At 42.1% G+C, this 24,250-nt stretch overlaps 1 long non-coding RNA gene across 1 annotated transcript; it reads right to left on the reverse strand.

Moving 5' to 3' along the window:
• Positions 1-755: 755 nt before the first annotated feature.
• LOC129201761 (uncharacterized) lies at positions 756-17,661 on the reverse strand. The gene is made up of 3 exons (XR_008575485.1): positions 17,599-17,661; positions 9,926-10,032; positions 756-903 (listed from the first exon to the last, which is right to left on the reverse strand). It is a non-coding gene; the product is annotated as an uncharacterized LOC129201761 (long non-coding RNA).
• Positions 17,662-24,250: the final 6,589 nt, after the last annotated feature.

Raw genomic sequence — 24,250 nt, forward strand, 5'->3', positions numbered from 1 at the left:
CCGTGACTGTACTGTAGAGCTACATAACCCCTAGAGGCCTTCTAGGCTGAGTAAAAGCACCAGGACACATGGGGCAGAGGTGCATAGTCCAGATGAAAATGAGACTAATAGCCATCAAGTAATTAATATTTCATAGTGCCCAGGATGGCTGAGATTAATTTGGATTTGATTTTGGAGGGTTTGGTTTTGGTGTATAAATTTTTAAACTTTTTTTTTTCCCCCCTGAAAATAACCATACTAAAACCAGTCTGAATAAAATCTGAACTTAAGAAGTAAAAGTTGATTAGCTACTAGAAAGTGTATGTTGGCCAAAAGATGCAGCTGTGTTAGAGTTGAATGAACAGGGGAAAATCAGAAGTTATTATCAATAAACGCTAGCTAACAAAAAGAAATATTCAATTTTAATAGCAAAATTTTACAATAAAAGTTGTAATCTGCCAAGTGGAATTAAAAGATAACCTCCTAGTGTTCCTGAAGGTGCCAAGATACTTAAAATCACAAGAGATGGGTAGTAGAAAAAAATTAGATTTACGACTTCCTGGTTGTAAGGAAAAAACACACCTATGTGTTGACTGATACCTTCACTCAGATCCTTTTCCATTATTTATTGCAGGAAGCCGGAGTGTGTGACCCAAATCCTGGGGCAGGTCCTTCACTTTTCCGGTAAAGGACACTAGTCCAATAGATGTAAATCTTGAGGAAGGTTCCTGAAACCTCATGGAAAGGAGAAAGGAAGCTGAGCAAAGGTCCTCCTCTTCATCTTCCCATTCCAGGGCACCTCCCATGGTGTCTCCTCTGGGCAGTGCTCCTGCCCTGCTTTGCTATTCAACACCACTTGAGTCTTCCAAAGTTTCATCTTGTTTCCATCTGACTGGAAGAAACAATCAAACTGGAACGAGGAGCCTGAGAGAAAGAAGATTAGTGAGCTGTTTGTGTCTTTGTCTCTCATCAGATATCTGGCAGCTGGATGTAGTGGGTGCATTGAACCTGTCTTGCCCTTTACAGACCTAAAACCTGCAACACATTTTGGTTATAAACCATAAAAATCCGGGCTGCAAACTGCAGCTGTTCGGGAGCTGACTCACGAGAATCTCAGATCTCCACTGTAGCAGAGAGAAGACAGTTGGCTATGGCACAACACCCTGCCCCAAGGTAAGCCACCCCACATGAGAGCCATCTGTGTACAAGCCAGTTGCTGTCAGATGAACGTGAGACTGTGCTGGGTCTCTGGTGGAGAAGGAAGGGGCCTCTGCTCACACGATGAAGGCTGGCATTTGTGGAACCATGTGAATGCGGCTGAGCTAGAGGTGGAGCTGCGGATGGTGACCTACGATGTAGTGGTCGGACATGTAAGTCCATGACATGAGAGATGGATTCAGTTTCCTCTCCAGTGCACCTCTTTTCAGAGAGTGGACAGTGGAGAGACAGATCTAGGAGACTAACTCTCCCTCTCTCCCCCACCTCTCTTCAAGGGAGATCTTGAAAGGCCCCTACATTTGTGGTCACACTATGTACTCACAGCTGCCTCTGGACTCTGTAACTTAGAATCATAGAATAGATTCATGGAATGGTTTGGGTTGGAAGGGACCTCAAATCTCATCTAGTTCCGACCCCCGTGCTGCGGGCAGGGACACCCTCCACTAGACCAGGTTGCCCAAAGCGTCATCCAACCTGGCCTTGAACACTTCCAGGGATGTGGCTGCCAAAACCTCTCTGGGCAACCTGTTCCAGAGCCTCACCACCCTCACAGTATATAATTTCTTCCTAACATCTAAACTACTTAAAGAGATCACCATTAGCATTGCCATAATTAAATGTATATTAATAAAAGGAGATCCAAAAAAGCATTATAGACATGAATTTTGCTAGTAAGCTGTGGCTATTTAAAATGTATATGTGACCTGTTCAGTGAACCTGGAGCATGCTGAGGTTATCAGGAAGCCACAGCTGGCAATGTTAGATTTCTAATCAGGAAACATCCTTAAGAATGTTGAAGATAACAGAGACATTCTGCTTGGGAGAAAAAGCAAGCAGCCATTGTAGAGAGGTCACATAACTTGACTGTGTTTACAACAACCTGAATAGGCAGAGCCTGAGTATTTAAGACTGTGATGAAAACCACTAGTTATGTACACACTCTTGCTTCAGCACTGGCTATGCAGAAACGTTCACTTGTTACCTTGCATTACTATATACATAATGTTATAACATCATTAGGGGGAACAAACAACCCATGCTTGTGTCTCACCTAGTATCCTCCCCGAGGCTTTGTTGTAATTCAGCCACAACTGCCTGTCCTATGTATAAAATGAAAAAAACTATTTACAGCTAGATAATTTTCCCGTGAACTGAAGAGGCAAACATGCCTCAAAATTAGGTGATGACTTCATTGTCTTTGCATTTGTCACCATTGGTGATTGCAGGGCCTACATGATAATTAATTATGGCTTGTATGAGGAGTGAGGATGCATTGAAAAATAATCATGATTAATTTGCTTTTCTTTTACAGAAAATTATTACACTCCACAGCCCTGAAGGGAAAATCATAGCAAGGGAATAGCTGTTAACAAGTCTTTATACAAATCACTTTAGTGGCCTGTTAGGTAAGGCTTTGGAAGAGTGATGGAGGGAGGAAATAACAGTTATGATTTTGTACAGCAAAATCTTGTTATGAGAGAACTCCAGGACAAGATAATGATATTGTTCTTTGTTTCATAAATACAAAAGTTATGGCTTTCCTAGCGTGCATCACAAGGCCAGCGCTTAATAAGACATGCAGTCTTGTCTCAGCTGCAGCATAGAACCTATAATAAGGGACTAGCAGCAGAGCTAGCTCAGATGTCATGTTAACACTAATCCTAACTCCTTGGAGAACAAGTAAAGAGCAAAAGGACACACAGAGTTCTGTGCAAGCACTGTAATGAATGTATATTGCCAAGGGAAGCATTGTTGGTTTTTTTTTTTTAATAAGAGCTTTTTTTATACTATCCAGCTGTAACAGAGAGGCAGCTAGATTGAGCTTAACAGAGGTCCATACCTCTGTTGGGGAAAGAAGGGATCTGCTTTACTAACATTTGTTATGGATGTGCCCAGCTCACAGATACACAAATTCTTCTGTATTCAGCCTTTGAATCCAGCATTATAATTTAACCTGCTTCATAAGCAAAACTTGGTTCCAGGTAGCAGTTGGTATTCAACAACCTCACAAGTTTTTTGATATCTAGATCGTAAGGAAATCACTGAAGCAACTACCCTTGTTGACAATGATCAAGAGTGATCAACTGATCTCTTTGAGGAACTGCAGCTCCAAGGAAGTAATGAAGAAATGAAGAACAGCAAATGTCTTTTGCTGATAGCATTTCCCTTCCTCTGCTTTCCCCCACCCCAGTTTTTGAAAATGTAGCAGCATTAGCTTCCCATTATTGTATTGCTGAATCTTCCTTTTCATTAATTCCTGGCTCATCTTCCTCTGAATCATGCCAAAATTTAACCCAGTGTGAAATTTTGTGATGAAGCTGCAAAGTAGAAACTTAGCAGGGGAAGCTGACATCAGCACGCAAAAGGGTGGATACAGTCCTGTTCATCTTCTCAGGGACATTTTTGAGTGGTAGCTGTGCACTGGAGATTAAATGAAAAAAATAACAGCAGAAAACCCCACTTCCTTCATAATTCAGCCTCTGCTTTCCAAACTGTAACTGGCTTCATGCCAAAGACTCACAGTTCGTTCTTCCAAAATTAGCTTTCCCAGTCTTATAAACCCCACCTGCTTCCAACTGAAGTAATGGCAAATTTAAAAAAAAATGGTTCTAATTCCAGCAGAAGAAAATGTATCCAGGCCACTGCAAACAATATAACTTACTACTCTAAGTGTTGTCATAGCTAATTCTTTGGTAAGTCTATCATCAGCAGTGTTTTATTTCTCCCTCCCTTCATCTTTAGCTAAGAATATACAATGATACCTCCTCCCAACCGGCCTCACAGTTTATATTCCAGATGTAAAATACCTCCCTTTTTCAGAGTATTCCTTTGGGCTATCAATGAGTTGGACAGACTGGCAAGTTTTTTAATAATGCTTTGAAATAAAATTTCCCAAAATACAGCCCTGCCAACTGTCCCAACTTCCTGTATCCTCATTCTTTTCTTCTTATTTTGCAGCTACTGATATCTCAAGACAGTGTTTTACACGGAGAAACTGAGGCATAGAAAAGTTGCAGATGTTAGATGAAATCAGGGAGAGATCCAGGAACTGAAGTAAGAGAGCAGTTCCTGGCCTTTCAACATATGCAAGGAAGAGTGGGCCAACAAAAGGAAAATGAAAATGCTTTCTACCAGAAACGGAGCATTTGTCATACTGGCTTTTTAATATGCTGGAAACTTGAGAAGAAAAAGCACTGATGATCGCTCCTTTCTCTGACCGTCCTTACAAGGCAGTCTGAAAAAGATTGGTCAAAGGAAGCTGACCCGACATTTCTAACCTGCATTGCAAAACTCTCACCAGTGTGCAGGAGGATATCCTTTCATACTAACACTCTCATTGCCATCTTGTTAAGTTTGATGGGTTTTTTACTTCATACAGAAAGGTTAAAGTTCCTTGTCTTCAGAAAAGAGAGCCCACATGTCTCCTGCAGATGTAGTGTACAGGTTTCTGCATCGCTCTAGCTCTCATTCTTCATCTTATCCAGTGAAATTTTAAATAAGCTTTAGCAAAAGAGGTTGAGAGAAGCTCACATGAGCATGTCTCCCTGGGCAGGATGCACTCCTGGGATATGAGTGCTGGGAGGAGGACATTCGAACTTGAGCTCTCTGTAGATCAAGTAAGTAACTCCGGGAAGAAAGGGAGTTGGGTTTGCGTGGCAAGGTTTTGGTAGCGGGGGGGCTACAGGGGTGGCTTCTGTGAGAAGCTGCTAGAAGCTTCCTCTGTGTCTGATAGAGCCAATGCCAGCCGGCTCCAAGACGGACCCGCCGCTGGCCAAGGCCGAGCCAAGCAGCACCTCTGTGATAACATATTTAAGAAGGGAAAAAAACAGAGAGAGCTTTTGCAGCCGGAGAGAGGAGTGAGAAGATGTAAGAAACTCTGCAGACACCCAGGTCAGTGCAGATGGAGGGGGAGGAGGAGCTCCAGGCGCCGGAGCAGAGATCCCCCTGCAGCCCGTGGTGAAAACCATGGTGAGGCAGGCTGTCCCCCTGCAGCCCATGGAGGAAGGATGAGGGGGTGTAGAGATTCCACCTGCAGCCTGTGGAGGACCCCACGCCGGAGCAGGTGGAGGCACCTGAAGGAGGCTGTGACCCTGTGGGAAGCCCACGCTGGAGCAAGTTCCAGGCCGGACCGGTGGACCCGTGCAGAGGGGAGCCCACGCCAGGGCAGGTTTGCTGGCAGAACTTGTGACCCCATGGGAGGGACCCCACGCTGGAGCAGTTTGCTCCTGAAGGTCTGCACCCCGTGAGAGGGACTCCATGCTGGAGCAAGGGAACGATGAGAGGAGTCCTCCCCCTGAGGATGAAGAAGCAGCAGAAACACCGTGAGATGAACTGACCGTAACCCCCACTCCCTGTCCCCCTGTGCCGCTGAGGGGGGGGAAGGTTGAAGCCGGGAGTGACGTTGAGCCCGGGAAGATGGGAGGGGTGGGGGGAAGTGTTTTAAGAGTTGATTTCATTTCTCATTCCTCTACTCTGTTTTGCTTAGTAATAAATCAGATGAATTCCCTCTCTAAGTCCGGTCTGTTTTGCTCGTGACAACAATTAGTGAGTGATCTCTCCCTGTCCTTATCTCGACCTACAAGCATTTCGTTATGCCTTTTCTCCCCTGTTTAGTGAATGAGGGGAGTGAGAGAGCGGCTCTGGTGGGCACCTGGCCTCCAGCCAGGGTCAACCCACCACACTTACACTCACTCTTCTCCTTTGAAAGGCACCAAAAGCCTTTCTAGCTAAAGAAAAAAAAAAAGATCTGCAGATTCCATGTAGAGTTAGGAACTTGCCTGCATCTCCCCATAGACAAAGCTTATTTTATGTTTTTACTTTGAAGATTGGCATCTATGGCACCACAAAGTGCTTTAGTCTCTCTGAAGCTCGTTGGGAGAGCACAGGCAGCACTGAGCATTATGCGAAGTTCTCTGTGTGAATATTTCCCTCCCTACAGTTCAATACAGCCATTTGTAAGGATATCTAATAAGGGCATTCCTTTGCACGCCATTAATCAGCAAAAGCACTAGAAGAAATGGTGTGTCTTGTGTGCCTTTAGTACCGAGTCCTTTGCCAATGAAAACGAGATGGAGGTGGTTGGGTCAGGATCTCTAATGTCACAAATAATGGGACAGAGCTATACGTAATAGACATCTCCTGTTGTGGTGCCGCTCATAGTTGTTGTTCTCTTCCTCTTCTTTGTCCTTGATGCAAGACAGAAAAGGGACCCTTAGTCACTCTCCATGGGAAAGCATATAGGTAAGGGCTGGGAACTGGCTAAATTTTCAGTGTGTTTTATCGCATTTTCCTTCAGAAGTATCCAAAGTCTTCATACACTTATATTAATACTGACAGAGCAGCACAAGGTAGTGCACAGCTTTTTCAGTGCAAAGCTGCGAGCATCTTTCTAACAGGGGAAAATGCTCATTTTTGGACTAGCAGGATAAACACAGCTGAAAAGTTAAAGTTTGTTTTAATTTGACAAATCTTCTTTGTAGTTTAAGAAGACTGCAGTTTTTGTTTCGTCTTGTCTGGGTGAATAAGACAAAGGTTTTCAGTAATGTTAACCAAATTGTTAATGGTACTTTTGTAAGGTTACAAAATTACTGTCTCAAAAGTAAAGATACACTAGGGGTGCACATTTTTGCGGCTCATAAACACTGCCTTGTGCCCTTTGTGAATCTGCAGCATGATGTAAGTCTTAAAAAGATTGGTTTTTTCCCTTTCTTTCCCCACTGGTCCTGATGTATCAATCTCTGCCCAGGGGTGATGTAGTTACTTCCTGAGCAGCTATTTCCTTCTTTGTCATCCTGCTTTTCTGTGGGAGGCCTCTTGCCTTGTTTACTGGTGATTATCCCAGCCCAGCTCGCATGATGTACGTGTTCTCCGTGAGTCCTTCTGTGTTGCTTGATACAGGTGCTTCAAGAGTCTGAATGAATTCACCGTCACATCGTTCCTGTGGGAGAGGGAGATGGCATCCTTCCCATTTGACCAAGAAGCAATTGAGATGCAGAGGAAGTAAGGGAAAATCTTTCCACTGTTTTGGAAAGCCCAGCCTGAAACCTCTGCAGCCCGATTTTTTGAGAGCACCTTACATTAGCAATTCAAAGAATAGCTCTTGGTTTTCAGCTGCAGTTTGCAAGAAGCAGGGTATTAATAGTCACTTACAAATTTTGATGATAAAATAATTACAGGCATACACAATTTCAGATTCTGTGGAAATACTTTTTAAAAACAGCACTGTAATGGTGCATTGATACTTCAGTGACTCAGTTGGCTCCACTAGAGCATAAAACAGGTATTATATGAAGAACAAATTACACCCTTTCTACTTTTCTACCACATATTTATAGAAATTTGTTCTTATGCTAGCACAGATAGAATGAGTCTCCAAACTAATAACCAGACTGCGATCATGAAGCTCCCCGACTTTTATGTGCCATGCTGTCTCAGGCTCTATCACACTGATGATCACTATTTACCTTAGATCTTGGCTCTCTTAGACACAGTCTAAATCATTTGCCTCTCAAGAGACAGCAGTCAGGCTTTCTGCAAGTGATAAAGAGGAAAAACATGCTGATCAAGTGCAATACACAAGCTGGAACATCCATTATTTAAGCTTATTTCAATTCTTTTAAACACATCACTGCACTAGTCTTTGCTTTCAGTGGCTTGATCTTGAGAGCCTGTTTACTGACTTGAACAGCTGAGGGCCAACCTTTACATCTGGGAGGGATTATAGAATTACAGTATTGTTTGTGTGGGGTTTTTTTCTGTTTCTTTGATTTCAAGGGCCTTGCTTCTATAACTATGTGTACCTTTAATCCTAGCGTCTTTTGTTGTCCTCCTTCTTCTCCATTTTGACAAAAGCCTTAGATGATTCCTAGTGGTTCCCAGTGTCAGGAGCTGCTAGTGGAAAAGTGTGGAAAAGTGTGGAAAAGATACTTAGCAATTCCTTGAGAAACTAGAAAGACTTGTCTTTGCTGGATGCAAACAACTATGAAAAATCCATCTCAGAATAGCCCACAATAGCCTGCATTCCTCTAGGCAACGTGGACTTCTGGTCAGAGGTCCAGGAGTGCGGCACCTTGCCATCATGAACATGGTCGCAGGCACGTGGGTCAGCTCTCTGGAGTCCTAGAGATCCTGCCCAGGTCTTGAGACATAATTTTTGGTGAAACTCCCATGCTGTGTTGACAGTGAATTGAACTCCAAAAAAATCAATCTTACGTCCACCTTTCACCCTTTCATGTTCTCCTTCTAACACCTTTTTTGCAAGATTATTACAAACCATTGTCACAGTTGTCATTTTCTGTTCTATTGTGTTCCTTTCTAGCCCCCAGGATACCATTGGGCAAAGTTATTTACTAATAAGGATTTGGTTAGATCTTTCATCGAAATGGCAGGCTTTGTTTCCTTCCTTTTCTTCTCAATTGCTGTGTCCTATGTTGCATAAAAGACAGAGCAGCCATTGGACATAACTGTTCGGTTTTGTGGTTACAGAACCTGCTTAATGAAAATAAATCCAGGAAGTCTAAATTTCCGGAGATCTTGCTGTTTTCACACCACATCTGGCTACACACCCTTAATCATGAGCAAGCTGCATTTTATGAGCTATGAAGGGATTTTGCAGACTATGCTTTTCCAAGCGAGGGTTTCTAGGGCAGCATTGAGCGCCCTGTGCCAGCACCGCACCGCTGCAGCCCGCCTGTTCCCCAGTGGCCGGCCGGCGTACTTGGGGTACCAGGAGGTGCAGCCAAGCGCGCATGAGGATCCACCTGTGGTCCCACACACAGTCCTTGACGTTATGCTCAAAATTCAGGCTTAGCAGAAAAATACACACCCTCTTTTAATCCTTTAGGCTGGAATTATGCTGGTCTGGCATGCCGTTAGAGAGCTAGGCATTCAGAGGATGATAGAAAAATGAAGGAGAAGGGATTCATAGAAATGCAACACCTTTGCCACTGGGAAAAAAAAACAGCAAACCCTCCCGGGGCTGGTGAAGTGGCAGAAACAAGAAATTAAGCAGCCCTCTCTGTTAATATTATCTTTCCAAAGAAAAGAAGACATACAATAGTGGCAGAAAACTTTTGTTAGTGAGTTACTTTCCCTCCAGCTTGTGGGATTGCCGCAACAAAAGCACAGCTCAGCAATACACGTTGTGGTTATGCCAGTGGCAAGACACTATTCAGAAGGGATCATCTGTAAATAAATAAAGCTTAAAAAAAGAAAGGAGTGATTACTGATCATGTGATGATGAGCAAAGATTATTCCTGACTGCCCTTGGAAGCAGAACTTTCCAACCCGATTTGGTGTGCAAAGCACTGGGAACACTGTTTTTTCCCCACTTGTCTTTATCTCTTACTGCTGCCAAAGAAGGAAATTATAATTTCGTCCTCATTTTACAACTTCAGCTAAGTTGCATAAGTTAGCAAAGTTGCATAATTTAGCAAAATGCATAAAGCAGAGCTTGAGGAAGATTTACTGCGGTGGTTTTAGTTCTATCTTTACAGAGTGCCATCTAGGGGTAACTCTTTAAAACCTCATCAGAGGGTGAAAGCTTCATCTCTCGTCAAAAATCAAACCAGAAATGCTTAACCTGTATGATGCTCCAAGATCTTGCTACAGATACTGAGCACACTGCTTGGAGCACATACGGTGGCATTAAAACTATAGGAAAAGAGATTGGCAAGAGATTACTACAGGATACAAAGGAACTAGGTTCAGAAAATCATTGTTCACTCACCTCCACAAACTACCTGGTGTTTACAGCCAAATCCTCCCGTGCCATCCAAGTGTCTGGCATTCATAACTCAACTTATTGTCCTGCTTGCATTCCTTTTGTTTATTGGCCTGAGCATGACAAAAAATACAAGCTTTAAAATCCTAAGTTGTAAATATGGTGATTAAATTGATTAAGACAATTAGTTTATCTTTGATTTTCTGACAGGACAAAAAGGAAAACGATAATTCTTACAAACCTGTGAGGACATTAGCAACCATACTTACCTATTTTTTTGTTTTATTTCGTTGGCCTGTTTTGATCCCCTTTTCTAACTTTTCATATTTTTAATCAATGTATGTTTAGAGTAATACAATTGAGTTCATATTTACACTTCTGCCTAACATTTCCTTTACTTGGCATCGCTTGAGCTGGCTTAAGGAAGCCTGGTTTTTCTCGTGTCTTTCTGGAAATTATGATAGGCAACCAAATAAATTCTGAAGGTCTTGAGGCAGCTAATTATGCTGAGATGTTCTGATGATGCTTGAATTTCTACTGTTATTTAATTTCCTAAAAGAAACTTGCTGAGGAAAAAATTCCTGTCTTTTCATTCTTTTAGACAGACTCCTAAAATTCTTTTAAGTTTGAAGAAACACTCAGAAGGGCCTGTGCCCTTAGGACCAACTCTCCCCAGTCTTCAGGCATGACACCACAGGCAGGCAAGGTCCACTTCCCCTGCAAGAAGCATCATTTGTTCCTTCCACCATCCCTCTCTTGCCTGTTCCTTTCTCATCTCTTTTTGGCCTCACATAGTTGAAAACCTGTATCTTACAAACGCTTGTCTTACAAGGCATTCCACTGAAAGGTCTATTCGAGTCTAACAGCCTTGCTGTATCCCCTTTAGCATATACATTACCTAATTTTTTGGTAAGGAGCAGTCTTCAAACTCTATAATGCTCCTAATCTAGTCACAGTTTGGTCTATGGCTTGGGCTCCTATGTGCTGTTGAAGATACATGTCCATAAAACTTCATTCTGCTCGTGTCTCTGATATCATTGTTACATCATTATATTCAGTTCTTTTCCTGGGCAGAGCTGCAATAGACTGGTGCTATGCTAAATCAGCCTATGATAGAAAAAGCTATTGTCATTTTTCCTTGAGCTGCACAGCCTTTTATCTTTACAATACTGATTTAATAATTTATAAATATTTGATATTTGCATTTACTGATGGAAATAAAAACTGCAGTGGCAAATGTATCAATGTCATTCTGTCATTCAGTCGTCCCTCTCATGAATTCCTAGCATCCCCTTTATAAGCAATCCCCACTCTAAATCATATAATTTCAACAAGAGTATAACAGTCAGTTCCTTATTTTTGTAAGCATGATTTATAAAAGAGAGGATGGAAATAAATTATAATTATGGGTAACATGCTAAAAAAACCCAACATAGACCTGTGATACCTGGAAGAAAATGAGTTGGTAGAAATTGTGTAAAACGTAGAATGATAGAATGGTTTGGGTTGGAAGGGACCTCAAAGATCATCTAGTTCCAACCCCCCTGCTGCGGGCAGGGACACCCTCCACTAGACCACATTGCCCAAAGCCTCATCCAACCTGGTCTTAAACACTTCCAGGAATGGGGCATCCACAACCTCCCTGGGCAACCTGTTCCAGTGCCTCACCACCCTCACAGTGAAGAATTTCTTTCTAATATCTCATCTAAATCGACCCTCCTTCAGCTTAAACCCATTGCCCCTTGTCCTGTCACTACACCCCCTGAGAAACAGTCCCTCACCATCTTTCCTGTAGGCCCCTTCAGGCACTGGAAGGCCGCAATTAGATCTCCCCGGAGCCTTCTCTTCTCCAGGCTGAACAACCCCAACTCTCTCAGCCTGTCTTCATAGGAGAGGTGCTCCAGCCCTCTGATCAGCTTTGTGGCCCTCTGGACTCGCTCCAACAGCTCCATGTCTCTCCTGTACTGGGGCCCCCAGAGCTGGACGCAGTACTCCAGGTGGGGTCTCACAAGAGCCGAGTAGAGGGGCAGGATCACCTCCCTCGACCTGCTGGTCACGCTGGTTAACAAGTATTTAATGTGTGCCTGTTACAACACTCTTCACATTGCTGAACTGGAAAACTCAAAGAGTTAATGATGCCAGTGGGTGAAATTTCTCCCACTTTCACCTCCTTCCAAGTCAGAGTCAATATGCATTGATTTTTATAGGTCTCGTTCTCAGGCAGTGGCACATAACACATGCTTCAGTTTTGTGAATTTTTATACATGCCTAAGTATACCTAATACCTACGTAAGTATACATATTGCTCAAGCTCAGAAATGGTAAAGGATTTTAGTTGTATTTCAACCTAAATAATAGTGGCTAAAGTTGTGCTGTGGTTTATTTTTTTCCTCAGTAGCTGGCACTCTAATTCAAGCTTTCCTTCCTCCCACTTCCTGCTTTTAGTAGAGAGGTGTTGTTATTTAGCAAGTCACTTTGCTCTACTCCGTGCTAAACTGACAAATGTAGAATAGTAAAAATAGCCAAAAATTGCAATGATAACACAGCCATTTCCTACCTTTTTAAAGAACTGTACAAATATGAATAAATCATCCATAATAGCATATGATTATCTTTTACAGTATCTACATTATACAAGAAATAAAAGCATAAAGAGCTTTAGAAAGGTAACAATGAGTTTTGCAGTGCTTTTTATTTTGTTGTTCAAAGTATATTATACTGTATAGAAAAGAACTAATGTCTACTAAAAGTATACAAAAAAGAAGGGAAGCTTAATTTTCCATACTGGATACAGTTGAAATAATTCTTTAATATTGTTAAGATTCTTTAATTGTTGCCTGACCAACAATCCTTTTGCTTTTTGGGGTTTTTTTGTCTTGGAAGCATTCAAGCTCTGATGCACCTATATACAATTGCAGAACATTTCTCATTCACCTGGCACTAATTTGCAATAAAGTAGTATTTTAATCTGAATAATCTTTCATGAAAAAATACTACATGTTGGTAAGCCCTCTTCTCCCTGAAGTATTTTAAGTTAAAATGCCAAGATGGGAAATTGTATTAGCCAAACACCTCTCCACCTGCCAATAGCTGTTTTGAGTGGAAATCAAGTGATGCGAAGAACCTGAACTGGGGCAAATCCCATCCTGAGTGAGAGACTGACACACAGGCATCATATCCCTTTCTAATTAGCTCTGGCAGTCACTGCGCCTGTGCTTCAATTAGCACTTTGTAATTGTAATTTCATTCTAACCCTATTTTTGATCTTATGTAATGCCTCAAGCTGACTAAACTTTTTTCCCTCCTGTTAGAAGGGAGTTACTAGCAGGGAGCTGGAACGGCCCCACCAGACCTCCCCTGGCAGCTGCTGTGCATGCTATGTGAAAATGTACATTTCACCCTTTGGCTAGATCTAATTTAGAAATCTTTGAGCTCCTAATGATTTCCTATAGTTTGGCCTAATTGAATCTAAGTGATTTGGGATTAAAACTAGAATGCCTAGCTGGGCTGGAGCTGAAAAATCTGTGTCCCTGAAATACAGCCCCAGAAACACGAGCCCTCCTCATGTTAACAGTTGCCATCTACTACACCAAAGCCACAGCCATCTTCTGTTGTGACTTAGCGCCTAGATTGCAAAAATAGTTTGGTTAAGACCAAAGTCTTTTGCAGATTTGAATTACCACCGACATATGCAGCAGCTGCTCCATGCAGTGAAGCTGCTGCAACCTGAGGGACTCTCGTCTCCAAGAAGGGAGGCACCGCTGCAGGACCTGCTCCTGTCATGCCCCCCTACGAGGGAACTAAGCTCTGCTGCTGCTGGGGAACGTGCCCCCCAGGGGGGTCCCAAAGGGGGAGCTGGGCTCTGGAGAGCTCCCTTCACTCTGTGACTTGAGACGCTGCGTACGGCTGATCGGCAGGTCAAAAGATCTATTGCCAGCAGGTGCTTCAAGCCATGGAGCGGGAAAGAATCCACTACTGAGAGCTGTGCCTGATGGATTTGGGGAATGCAACTCAGGAGTCAGCTGCGTGAATGCCCTACGGAGGGAGAGGCGTGAGACCAGACTCGACCAAAGCTGCCTGGGCTCCCCTGTCCAGGTCTTCCAGCGGCGTTTGCTGTTGGCTTTTCTCTAAATTTATTAAAGCCACCAGTGAAATTCCGTTAGTTTCCCAATGAAATTCTCACCTTGCAGGCTTCTGCAGTAGAAGAACGTATACCATTCAGGGTCTAACCATTCTCAGTCTTTTTTTCCCCCAAAATTCTGCTGTTATTTTTAATGTTCAGGCAGGAATGAGGAATATTTGCATCATGTTTTAGATTAAATATAAGGAAGAAATTCTTCACTGTGAGGGTGGTGAGGCACTGGAACAGGTTGCCCAGAGAAGCTGTGGATGCCCCATCCCTGGAAGTGTTTAAGACCAGGTTGGATGGGGCTTCGGGCAACATGGTCTAGTGGAGGGTGTCCCTGCCCGCAGCAGGGGGTTGGAACTAGATGGTCTTTGAGGTCCCTTCCAACCCATTCTATGACTCTATGTCTCTATTTGGAAGCCTCTTCTAAGAAAGAACACCATGGAACTACTGCACGGTGCAGCATCTATTACTATTAACAATCATAACAGTAACATTAGTATTACTATCAAGCACAACTACAGAATATGAACCCATGATCTTATCCCAAGCTAAGAATGATAGGAATGCCAGTATGAATAATACCTAATAATCATCTAGCTACTAAAATTTTGTCCCTACAAAACTAGACAGACTTGTTTCTTGTATTTTAAAGACCAAGTCTAATTAAGAGCACTCCTGGTATGTCTAGGAGGTTGGAAGAGCTTAGGCGATTGCTGTCATGCATTCAAAGTAAATCAGACTGTTAGGCTCTAATATTTACATTTCACTATTTCTGGCTTACTAAATTATGCTCCCAAAGTAAATATCATTGCAGTATAGGATATTATTTACAAAAGAAGAGCTATCCCATCATTTCTATTTTCATCAAGGTGAAAAACACTCTTGCAATCACCTTATTGGGTTCAATCCTACGCTCCATTAGCAGGAAAATTTTCCATTGATGTCAGTGCAGACCTTGCTTTCATAAGAGAATTTTGTATTCTGTAGCAACACTTCATTTGCTATCAGTGAAGTCAGTGGGAGACATGCTTCTGAAGGTAATGGTAGTAAAATGAGAGCTTTTTGTGGTATTTCATAATGCACTACAGCAGCAGGAAAAGAACCATCGATTTTGGGAATCATAGAGGTTTGCATGAAAAACCAGATTTGCTTTTCATAAAGAAATAGATGGGGGTGGGCCTGAAATCTAAGAAACTTCAAAGTAACCTGCACTACAAGATATGAAGAATGTTGGACCTTACGCATTTTAATAATCCCCACAAGGACAAATCACCTGATTGATTCGATGACTTCAGTGTTCCAGTTAGTGTCAACATGCATTCAATACAGCACCTCAAATTGCTGATTTTGAATTTTACTTATATATTTAATAAAACTCCCTTTGTCTTCCCCAGAAATGTCCCAGAAACTAATGAAACCTTTTGTTCTAAATGAAAGATGTTTTGTTTGACCAGGCAGCAATATTCTCAACTTTTAATTTGGCGGGAAGCAAGACAATCCTCAGTTTTATCCAAAATTATTTCAATTTTTACTTTGATTTGTTTGCTTTTTCTTACTTTGAACTCTTTCATATGTGCTAAACAAAGCTCATAGGTGACCTTCTGAAATATATTAAGTCCGTTTTAGCAGTTAGAGACAGCATATAGCTCCGAAAACACCTCTTCAGTCATCATGGGATAGTTTGTGAAACTATCTTTCCCCTTCTATCACGTACAAAACCCCTCAGAGCTCTCCCTTGAGATGTTCACAATGTGCAATTAAAGAAGGGTGGTGCATAGATCTCACCAACTCTTCTGCATATTTCAAACTTAAAATATTGTCTCTGGACTTAAGCCAGGGAAATAATTTAACTTGTCACAGCAGACAATTTTTGTCTTCAGCATAGTTGATACTCCACAAATAATTTAAAAGATCAGCCTATTGGCTTAGAAGAAAGATGAAATTAATTAACAGAAGTGTGTTGCAGTGATGTTACTTTTAATCAGTTCAATCACAAAATTCTTCCAATTCTAAATTTATGCAAAATATAATATTCATCTGAGAAGATACACAATTCCAAATGTCTGCCTTTTCCATAAATAATTGGCAGAACAATCTACCGGTTGTTTGTAGTTTGTTGCAGACATTCCCAAATGCTTATAAATTTTATTATAAGATTCAGTGATTTTATAAAATTGACCAATACTAAAGAAATGTTTGCAATTTATTCTTCAATTTAAAGTGTCACTTGTTTATAAAGGTTCAACCTTCATAAATTTTGAACTCACGATAATTCATGACCCGAATACCAAGATTAAGAATGTAACAATAACAATTGCTTTCAGGGTTCAGCGCTGTTTCTGCACAGTTTTATTTTTCCCACGATTGCTCGCTGCCAAGCATCCCTTCGCTGCCTGACCCTGCAGTGGGGCACTCAGGTCAGTCACCTGCGCTGGACACGGAGGCCGCATCTGGGCTGCTCCCATTAAACACACCTCACGTATGCTGCAAGGCGTCACATAGGTTTGTTAATTTTTTAATATGTTTCAGGGCATGGTTTTAGCCTGACTATGTGCCCAAAGAATTTGCAGGTGTGGTTCAGGGGTCAGCACTGGCCGCGGATCGGTCCAAATACGCAGGGTGTCGTAACCACCCTGCTCTCGGTGTCTGCAAGCCCCATGGGCGCAGGCGTTCAGTGCCAGCGGGCCTCTGCCGGGGAGTAATCCTCTGCAGATTTCACTTACCAGCACAGACGAAGCTTTAGGGGCAGCAGTACAGCTAGACTAACTTTCACACCAATCAACAGTGGGTGAACAATTTATGCGAAGATGCAAGAATGAGCTTAATCTTTACAACACAGTTGACTTCAGATTTGTATTAGTTTCCTCTTTCTTAGGTACTGATTGCAGCACTTTTTTAGGATCTTAGATCCTCGGTAAAACAAAAGCAGGTAAAAAGATCGGTGCATCTTAAACCATCTTTTCTTTGAGATCCATGAAAAGCTGTACCTTTGAATTGCTGCTGATTCCCACTTTTCAGTTGCTGTCTCCCTCTTGCAGCACAACCCCAAAAGACCCCGCTACCATATAAATGATGCATAGGGCAGGCAGTGATACAGTACAGTGGAGAAAAACAAACACTGAGGGAAGGAGGAGTTGGGGCAGCGAAGAGGAGGGAAGCAGGAAAATGCACGAAAAACAAGGCATACAACACAGCGCAAATCAGCTACGCTGAAGTATGAGCTATGACAGGAATCATGTGAAACAAGTTCTGCATCATCTGCCCCCTCTAACATCTGCCCTATCGTACTCCAGCTGGAGCACTGAATCAGGATCTTACCACAGTCAACCACACTGCCTTTCCCACAAAAACTTCTCTCCGCCTTCCACTTGAGGGGAAACCCCAAAGGCAGTCAGGCTGAGAGCTCCGCTGGGTCTTGGGGTACCTGTGGGCCAGGGGAAAGGGATCAGCCTGACCGCGATCCCTCATGGACCAGCTGCTACTGACAGTAGAATTCATGAGATTGGGAGGTGGAACAACTGAGAAGTAAATCTCGGCAAATTTTACTCACTGTCCCTTCTCTCCAGACTCCTCATGGCTTTTTCCCTCCCAAGCAGAGACCGCTCTACCACTTGGCTTCTCAGTTATACCCAGTTGGAAGTCAGCCGCCCAAAACTCTGACGTTGTTCTTCCAAGTGTACGTGGCAGGCCAGCACAGGCATCAGGAGCGTGATTCATCAGACCAAGGGTGGACATACACAGCTGAACTAGCTGTCTAGACTCCATTCATCATTTGCTGAAACAGATGCTTCTACCAAGTGACTCACCTCATGCTAAAGTTGCTCTCTGAAATGAATGGTATGCCAGAAAGTGCCTACTTCCCTCCGTTATTTGCAAAGGGAGTTCAGATGTGCTTCACACATGGTCACAATACTACAGACACCTAAAGTTAACAAGGTGAATTGTCATTGTTGCTCTATATAAGGAATAAAGTAATCCAGAAATGAGAATATCACAGTCCAAGCTGTGTTGTAGCTAAATTAATAAAAAGTATTATTTTAAAAAGCTTTGTATTTCCCGTAGTATGTTTCAGTTTTCATTTAATCTAGTAAACACTGTTGAATGAAATACTTGCATTTGTAGTATCTCCCAAGTGTCCACTTGACAAATCAGGATGTACCACAACCGGAGCAGGAGATGTTACATAGACTTTATGTAATTACTTCGTAGCTTAACCATCAGTTTCCTCAGGAAACCCTGTCAATCTGTTTAGGCCAATAAGCATCCCTTTCAGATGCAATGTGCTATACTTAAGTTACAAGATTAGAGATTTATCTTTATTCAAAAATGTTGACATATTTAAACTTTTAAAATACAGATCTCATTTAAATTCTAACATTTATAATCAGCTTTATATTATGTCTGTGGTATATATCACTCAGGCCACTATCTTACTCACTAACACTTACGGGCTGAATAGCAAGATACCTGGGTGATGGAAGTTACAGACCTGTAGTTAGAAATACTGTTACAAGAACAGTATTTGTGGGGTCAGTCACCAAGACCCCTACCAGGTGAGCTGTAGGCAAATCCCCTTCTAGCTTGTTTGGTTCTGCTACACAGGAGGTGCAAGATTTTTCCAAATTTGTCTATTGCTGGAAGTAGGTGTCAGCTTAATAATTTCTAGGGATCAGCTACGCCTCCTTGCCAAGCAGAAAGCTCAGGGTCCTTGTAGTCCTTTGCTTCCTCACAGCTTTTTGGCCTCGGAAGGCTGAGCCAAAGAGCTGCTCCCAGCCTGAGGGAAGAAGCAATCCAAGCAGTGGTGTTCTGCGAGACTCCCACCCCCAGCTCTGTTCTTCACCACATTAAAAGTGCAAGCATGGCTGTATCTGCCATTTTTAAGTTTCCCAGAACAGTACAAATTTAGACAGACACATGAAGAACACCTTCAGACGAAAGCTTTATTCAGCCACCTATCCATGGGTACGAACCACAAGATTTAAGAGGGATGTAAGAAACACCCTACCAGACCACCCCAATGGTCCCGCCAACCAGTATTCGGACTCCAGCACTGGCAGTAGGATAAATTATTTAGGGCAAGTATGTGAGCCTACCATTTTCTGCAGTCCATTCCTTCTCATACATCCCTGGAATCAAGTCATTACATTGAGAAGTTGGAATTTTCCCTAGTGTGGCCTCCTTACCTCTTCTACCAAGCTGCGCAGGGATTTTATTGGAGTGCTTGTCTTCTTGTTGAATTGAGGCGGTGTACCAGGGCTTCTAATACAATCTTTGTAACAATAGCGAGACAATAATATTACTGCTGTATGAGTCCTGGAATAACTATATGGTATTTAAAACAACAGAAGTGCCTAGATATATTTTTCTTTACCTGACCTCCAGTCATTCATTACAACCTTGAATACAGAGCATCTGACTCAGCTGCTCGCTCTCTACACTGGGAGAAACTGCCTGTCTGCTCATAGCATTTTCTTTCTATTTCCTTAGCTATCTGTCAGCACCCACAGCCCTCTTTCTAGCCTAGCATCCTCCTTTGGCTTATATTTAGACTTTGAAGTGTAAATTGTTCTTAGTGTGCCAGGTATCAGATAGGGTATATTCCCCAACAAACAGCATCCTCACTGCATTTTCAAGGATTTATGTTGCTTTGCTTTTCTTGCCCGTCCCTGTTACATCCTTCATTTGATTTAACTCTCTGTGTTGAGGCAAAATAATACCTCATCAGTAATGCGAGTATGATATTAAAAATGTTACACAAAATTGCCTTCTTTGTTATAGGGTGCAGGTCTAATGTGCTACATCACGTTCCTCAGGGCTTGGATACTGAAGAATCTCAGCTACTGTGAGGATCTCAGCTTTCACTGCAAAAAAAAGGGGGAGTTTCTACTCCTCCTTCTTGCAAAGAAAAGCTCAAAAACATTATTTTGGCAAAAATAAAAAATTTAAAATCTGGAATAAATTTCATATAAAAGGCAGGCTCATGATTTTTATGATTATACATCATTTTGGCAGGGGCGGGGGGGGCAGGGACACTCATTCATTATTTGTGAATATTTGCAGGTGGCAATACTGACTGTGGAAGTTTCATCTTCAGGAATGCTTTGTCACCGATGCCCTCAGAGCGTTAATAATACCATTGTCCCATTAGTTCGTGTGAATAAGAGAAGTCCTACAGTCTAATTTATTCTCTCTGCAGCTTTGGACCCTGATCTTGCAAGCTGTATTTCGTACCCCTGAAAAGTGCTGCAGTGATATGCAGTAGCAGTATGCACAGGTCTGTGCAAGATAATACATCTTGCAGCTAAACAAACAGTGCAAAAATTGGGAGACATTTAGTTTATCTGTATTAAATTTGCCTTTATAGAAATCGCAGTGCGTTGAAACTCTGTGTTATTAAAACAGCAGATGATGTAATACAGCATTCCTGTATTTTCCTTTAATCCAAAAGTCAAAGGATGCACCTTTTCCCTCCTGTAGACACACAAACAGCAGCATAGAAATAAAAAGAGGGATTTTAGTGGAAAATTTTTAGTGGAAAATCCGGAAGGTTGATACCTTCCTTTCGGTCCCATTAGGTGGAGCTCTCAGACAAGAAGAAATGAATGAAAAAACCAACCCAGCAGGCACCCTTAGGAATTATTAGTACTGTACTATGCAGGTATTTTTCCCTGCCGAGAGCTCTCTGCTCTTCATAGAATTCATTTGTATCCAACTAGAAAGCTTATTACATGCTTTCAAAACTACTATTACTCCGCAACCTGCCTGTACAATCAGGTTTTCATTAGCTGAACACATTACCGAGATCAAGCAGCAAACTTTGGAGGTAGCTGACTCCTACATCACTGGGGTCAACATAAATAACCAGACCAAGAGAGAAATAGTTATGGAAATAGAGAAGCAGAGCAGATAAAGAATTGAAAAGCAATACATAAAAATCAGAAAATTCCAGCAAGTGCTTGACCTCGCTTCCATTAATGATAAAAGTCCACTGATATTAATGGCACAGGATTCAGCTGAAAAATTGGCCGTGCAGACATAAAGGTGTAATACAAATGGAAATGGCAAAATGTTTGTAATCTGATTTTCTGCTGCTTTCCTGTTCTAGTTTCTACTCTTGTTTTGATTTCTTACTTAAGTTATACATTCTTACAAAGTTTTGAGATAGCTCTTCCAATTCCTACACAAGGGGAAGGATGAAGATAACCCTGTGTAAAGTACTGTACAAGCAAAGGACCGAACGATGTGTGTGTATTTTCAAGGCTATTGGCTCTTAGCACCAGTTGTTCATCATGTGCAGTAACTCAGTTATGTCAATATTTTTGCCAAATAAATGGCTTTGCTTGGCACAATGAGAAAGAGGAATACAATTTTATATAGACAATTACCAGAATTAACAGAAATGAGCAGAGATTCTCCAGATATATCTGGAAGGAAAGAGTCTGAACTGGTTCCTGTTAGACTCTACATATTATTTAAGAGAAATGATTGACTTAATTTAATCACTTCAACTGTGATGAAACCCTGCTAGTTTTATCTTGTATTAAGGCAAACATGAAACATTTGTAATCAACCATTTCAGTAAAGTTTAGCCTATATCCTAGGTTTATCCTTGATACAAAGATATGATAGTTTTATGGCCATTGAGGTACGATGCTGGAAAGTGTTTTTTATTTTGTGTTTGAATATAATCTGTCTAGTTCCAGGTTTTGCAACAAAACCTTTTGCAGGCACTTGAACAGTCTGAAGGTCTGTCCATTTTCAGACATTTTAAAATCTTTACTCATTTGTGCCCAAAGTAAAGACCATTTAGCACCTCATGCTAAAATAAATAATATGCAGTGGCTGTGAGACATGAGAACTAGCAACTTCATTTCTGTGTTGAAATCAGTAGGCTTCATTATTTGATGGGCTTTAATTTTATACACTACTCTAGATTTGCTTCACTAATATAAAAAGAAAACTTCTCCTACTAGTACGGACTGCTGCAATGTAAGAAGAGTGTCTCTCCCCAACACTGAAGGCCTCTCCCTCACTTCCATATTCTTCTGCTCTGCACAGGGAAATGTTTTGTGATCAGAATGAGCTTTTAATTTTTCCCAAGGGAACCATCCCAAACCTGCCACTGACATAAGAAAGGTGTCACAGGTCAGAATCTGACCTCTCCTTCTTGACACTGACACCATGGACCAAGATTGTTCTGGTGATACTGGGCAACACACACCGGTTCTGGTGGCTGCAGCTGTAGCTTCCACCACTTGTTTCAGATGCAGAGGCATAAAAAGCCAGAGCTTCAAGACCACATCTCATTTTTAACTTCTCCTCACCTGCCTTCAGGATGGCCTTAATGACTACAGCATGCGTACGCAGTTTTCAAGTTGTCTGTGAATCTGTTCCTCTTTCAGGCGATAATATATATCTATGGTATGGATACGCTCCATTCTCTGTCGTATATGGCTACTCATTGCCTCTGCTGTACTCATCTGAGACCCCCCAACTCCAATGGAGGGAGTTGTTATTATCCCTATTTTACGCCTTCAGGCTACGTGACTTTTTTAGTGCGATCCAGGGAACCTGCGGCAAAGTAGGAAATGGAACCTGATTCTGGTGCGCCCTAGCTCTGTCCATCGAACTTCAACGGTGATGTTACACAGATAGGTGAGCATAGGTCTGATCTAAGATGCAAGAGAGAGAATGAAGGTTATGGCAGTCTTACCCCGTTTGCCTAGATACCTGAGAGAAGCAAGCAGGAGAAGGATCAAAGTGGTAGAGAGCTGAAGCACTTGGTACCACACGGTGAGCCTCTGATAAGGTCCTGTAGGCAGAGAACACGGCCGGTAAGATTCATCTAGCTAGGCATCACTGAAGCACCATGCCAATTTTCCCATTGTAAAACTAAAAGCTCTCTCCAAATCTGAAATTTCTCGATCGAGAACTTGTTTTTAGGAGATGAGTGTTTTTCACTGGAATTTTTTTCCAGCAGAAAATTCTCAACTATCCACTATGTGCCCCCCTAATTTCCCTCCAGCTTCCCACTGTCCATGGCCTGAACGGGAGAGAATGTTCTCTTACCCATGATTCAGTATTTTGCCAAAGTACAGTGTGGTTAAAAGACAGAAAATCAATCTTAACTACAGAAATTTCCATAAAGTTCAATTAAAAGTGTCAAGCTATTGTGACTAGCTTTGTCAAAATGTGGGTGACAAGCTCTGCTGCGCAGCAAAACGTGCTTCCTTCACAAAACGCTGGCGAGGAACGTCAGGATGCCGCTCCTCAGGCGGCTGCAGCCACAGGGACCTTCTGGCTGTAGCTCCTCAGCTTGCGCCGGAGCCGCGCGCCCAGAGCTGAGCCGCCTCTTGGAAAGGGAGAGCCTGAGAAGACAGCCAGTGCAGGTGCCCATGGCTCAGAAGGAAAACAGTGGGATCTCGATAAGACAAATAATAGCATTCACACAGCCAAAATCCTGATTTGTTACTGATCCTGCTGCACCACTCTTTTTCTTTCATTCACCTGATTCGGACATTCGGTGCTTTGAAGAGAACATAAATACACTTCTGTTGACCTCTTTGCCTATCCTTTTGGAAAAGTGCTCAGTGCTTGTACTGTGTATCCCAATATGGTTTCTTTTTGAATATCTGTTTCAGAAAACACACCCCTACTGCAGCACAGTGCAGCCTATAGCAATGAAGAGGAATAATAACAAAATCCTTAAAGACAGATCAGGCATTCTAAGTGCTATACTTGGGTCAAACTTGAGTGTGAAGGGCTTCTAGATATCATAAAAAAATATTTTCTCCTGGTCTCACAATAGGTTATAGGATGTTAGAAATTTCTGCTAGCAATTATGTGGGAATAAATTAAATTAGCTGAATTAATTATACTTCTTAAACCCAAACTTTTATTTGCTCTGAATAAATGCAGTCTTCTATTTAGTAATAGTCTCCTCCTATTAAGCATCATTAAGACCTCATCCTGACAGTGGCTGGGTGTCCACTATTAAACACAGGTCCTTTGCGAGGACCGTGAGATGCCATGATAAACAAAGCTTCTCAGCTGAGCTACATGCTTCACCCAGGACTGATCTGTGCAAAACCTGGTAATCCTGCACATTTGTTTGTTTAAACAAGTGGTTCTGTCGTGACCAGCCCTGACCTACTTTCCTCAGTGCCTTATTTATTGCACACACATTTCAGCTTTCCTCTGAC

The sequence above is a fragment of the Grus americana genome, chromosome 1 (assembly GCF_028858705.1).
Source record: "Grus americana isolate bGruAme1 chromosome 1, bGruAme1.mat, whole genome shotgun sequence".
Taxonomy (NCBI): domain Eukaryota; kingdom Metazoa; phylum Chordata; class Aves; order Gruiformes; family Gruidae; genus Grus; species Grus americana.